Genomic DNA, 3,953 nt, shown 5'->3' on the forward strand with positions numbered 1-3,953 from the left:
AGAGGAGAGAGAGAGAGGAGAGAGAGAGAGTGGAGAGAGAGAGGGAGAGAGACAGGGAGAGAGTGGAGAGAGGGACGGGCAGAGAGATAATCAGCGAGGTAGACAAAGATGCAGGGAGGAAGACAGAGAGGCAGATCACTATTAACCTTGCAAACTGTATGTAACTTGTTTTACGTGGAGGCCTAAAGAAATCAAAGCATGCCCTTTTCTTTTATTACCAGAATTTAATCTTCAACTGATCACTGCCATTTTCTTGGAAAAATTTGTTGAATAGATCCAAAATGTTTTCTCCCTCTCATTCCATCTAAAACTATATATACTACTTCTCACCTTATCTATCCTAAACTTAAAACGGAAACGATTATTTGACTATATTACATAATTGCTAACTTTTGGCTCTCTACGGATGAAGCACAAAGCGAAGAAACAGATTGTCTATAAATATAGAACAACTATAAATTATCAAATATACGAATAGCATAACATTTTGAGTTACATGAAGTATATGAAAAGTTTTTCTCTCTCGCACACAAAAAAGGAATAATCAATCACCCAACAGTTTTCATGAGAAATAATACAAAACAGAGACCACAATGAGATGCCTTCAGAAGAAGCACAATGCTGGTTGTATACGAACAGAGAAAGATTGTTCCAAATCTAAACGAGCAGTCCATGTGTTGTGTACAATGATCGTCTTTTAACCCTTGAAAATAGCTAATACTAAGAAAATGGCCAAGGACAAAGATTACAGTAACATCTGAATTTAATTCTATATTGTTTCCTATTCATATTCCAGAATTATGCTAAAAGCTTTATTATCAGTGCATTTTATTTCTATACATCACTATGATAATCATGAAGACGTATAACATATTGATTAGTATGTTGAATTGCCGATATTAAGGTCGTGGATTAAGTTTCATGGCCAGGTGGTACCTTGCATCTTTGAAAAAAGCACTTCTTTTTATGTTAATTCAGTCCACTCTGCTGAGAATAAGTACGAGCAGCAGCTTGTGAGGGGTAACAGAGGAAGTCACTCGAAGTGTAACATGTTTAGGGACCTTGTCATGTACTTAAGATCTTTGAAATTAAAAGGGTAAGAACAGAATATAGAATAAGCACTATTCTTATATTTGCAGGTTTTACTCCTTGTGAAAATTTAAAGAATATATACTTCTAAGGGCGCTAACCCCAAAAGAGATCCTGTGCACAGCGAACTGACGTCCTATAAAAATGGTGTAGGTATGGTTGTAATCTCCACTGCTTAATGCCTCAGAAACCAAGGTAAGCTCCGGTTCCATGAGGATAAAGGCTCGAGACAAAAATACGTTGGTAAATATTTCATTAAAAAAAGATTTAAGTCAATACCACCAAATCTGATATTAATCCAGTCGATCAATTTTGTTGTGTTTTATGCTTGTTGAGTAAGCTACCTGTTATCTACAAGGGATTACGTACTTATTTAATGTTCACAAGTTAAATATTGAGAGTAAAACTGGAAGTTTCACTCCTTCGAGATAACACTTGCTTAGATACAATCTCTGAAGAAAATATACAATTATTCAAGAACAAATATGTTTACAACGACCATTTCATATTAGATGAGCGAATGGAAAAGAATTTACATTTCCGGCTTGAAACGGTTGTAGGAAATGTTTCTAAAAACTTCTGTTATAATCCAGGTATTGCCTAACTTAATTAAGTGGTTTAGATATTGTTGAAGATGGAATAACAAGTAAAGAAGGAGGAAATATTTTCAACAAGGTTTTTAGTAACTTCATAACATACACGATCTCCAATGTTTTGTGTATTTTTCTAAATGGAAAAAAATGAAGTATTGTCACCTCGCTCCTTAAAACTTGTGTGCCCTACTCGATGGCCAACACGAGTTTCTGCAGTCAAAGCTATTCTTGAAAATTATTCAGATGTCCTCATTTCTTTACAAGAGGCAACAAATGAGTTTGGCACCAACATTGCATCCAGAGCTAATGGTAGTCTCACGTATCTCTCTACGGGCAAATGCGTTCTTGGATACTCTGCGAAATGCGACCAGAAGTCCGTCGTATGTTTCCAAATGTTGAGCGATTGCTCAGGATACTTGAAAAAGATTAGTTGTGAATAAGTTGGGAAATTATTTATTGACAGCAATGGTGCAAGATATAACACATTTGGAAAGTTCTCAAAGACAAATTTACTTCATATTTTTTTATTCAAACGTCTGTTTTATTTTTTGTTTATTCGATATAATAAATTCTTTTTAAGCTTATTTTTTTTTATATCTGAACTTCATTTGAATATGAAATTTAATTAGCGTAAAACTTTACGTATGTGATAGGGTCCTGGAAAGGCACCATAAGCAATACTAACATGCTCCTCTAAGAATCAAATGTTGGTTTGCCCCCCCTCGCATTTTTAAGGCAAAGAGGCCCCTATAACTGATCGTTAAAAATATTCCAGACACGTATTTTATTTCAGCAAAGATATTTAATATGTCCAGCATCACTATAAGGAATCTTGGGGGTATACCTCGAGTTTTAGATAAACGGTTTTGATAAAAGAGGTTATCACGGTTACTGGTTTCATTATCCTTCGTCCGATTTCACTTAATCCCGCTGTTATAGTGGTAAAAAAATGTTTTGCTGTACATGGACAAAATTGCAAGCAAAAGTAAAGAAAAAAAGGAAAACTGATTAGTTCAAGTAGAGCTCAGAACACAGCTTTTGTATTTTGGATTAAGTTACATCAACCCTAATACTTGACTGGTACTTTATTTTATCGACCCCGTAAGGATGAAAGGCAAAGTTAACCTGAGCAGAACTGGAACTCGGAACGTAAAGGCGGACGAAGTGCCGCTAAGCATTTGTTCGGCACGCAATAATAATTCCACGATAAGCACAAGACCTGAAATTTTTCAGGGACGGAACCTAGTCAATTATATCGAATACTGGTATTCATCTGGTACTTATTTCAAAGACCCGAAAGGATAAATAGCAAAGTCGACCTCGGTAGTATTTGAATTCAGCTGTTAATAATAGCTTACAATACAACAGGTTAAAAAACCTATAGAGCGAAAAAAAAAATAGCGAAAGCTGCGTAGGGAACTCGAACCACGAATCTTCTGTATTTCAGACTGATGTTTTACCAATTAAACTAAAATAATCTTTCAACCATCTAAATTAGTCGCTTTAATCTCCTAACTGAGGTTATTTATTTAACTCAAGATTCTACCGTTTCAACAACTTTCCCATCAGTTTTTGCTACTCAATATTGTTTACTAAAGTTCACAGCTTTTATTATCTTTTAGCCTGAAAGGTAAGGCAATGCCCATGGCCAGTCACCTTGCGAAGACTGGTGAGAGGTAGAAGGGGAAGTTATTTTCGCATCAGAGATCTGACTCAATGCTTTGGACAAAGTCGATTCTAATAAAAGGAATCCCAAGTACCAAGTGGTGTCGTTAAACCGAGCGACGGATTAGGTCTACCACCCAATTAGGCGATTTGAACAGAAAATGCAAAGAAATGAAGCACATACCGCAAGCATCCGCTCAACTGATACTTATTTTGACCCTGGAAGAATGAAAAGCAAAGTCAACCACGGCGGAATTTGAACCCAGAACGTTAAGACGCTACGCACTTTGTCCGGCGTGCTAACGATTCTGCAAGCTCGCCAAACAAAATTCTACCAAATGATTTAGCCAAAAATTTGCTTAATACATTTAATAAAGGGCAACTGCTCACAAGGCTTTAGAGATTTTGTAAAGAAATCTATTGCTAGATTGAAATTTAGCAGCATTTGGAGTTCAGTCCCACTGGGCGGCAACTTTGACAAGTGTCTTCTACTCTCACCCCATGCCGACCAAATCCTTATGAGTGGATTTAGTAGACGGAAGCTAGTCTCTCTCTCTCTCTCTTTCTCACACACACACACACACAATGGGCTTCTTTCAGTTTTTG

The 3,953-nt window shown here is 36.5% G+C and overlaps 1 protein-coding gene across 2 annotated transcripts in view; it reads right to left on the reverse strand.

The window, feature by feature from the left end:
* LOC106882005 (dual oxidase) overlaps nt 1-3,953 on the reverse strand; it is a 59,340-nt gene that overhangs the window by 47,232 nt on the left and 8,155 nt on the right. The window lies entirely within an intron of this gene.

The sequence above is a fragment of the Octopus bimaculoides genome, chromosome 6, assembly GCF_001194135.2.
Source record: "Octopus bimaculoides isolate UCB-OBI-ISO-001 chromosome 6, ASM119413v2, whole genome shotgun sequence".
Classification (NCBI taxonomy): domain Eukaryota; kingdom Metazoa; phylum Mollusca; class Cephalopoda; order Octopoda; family Octopodidae; genus Octopus; species Octopus bimaculoides.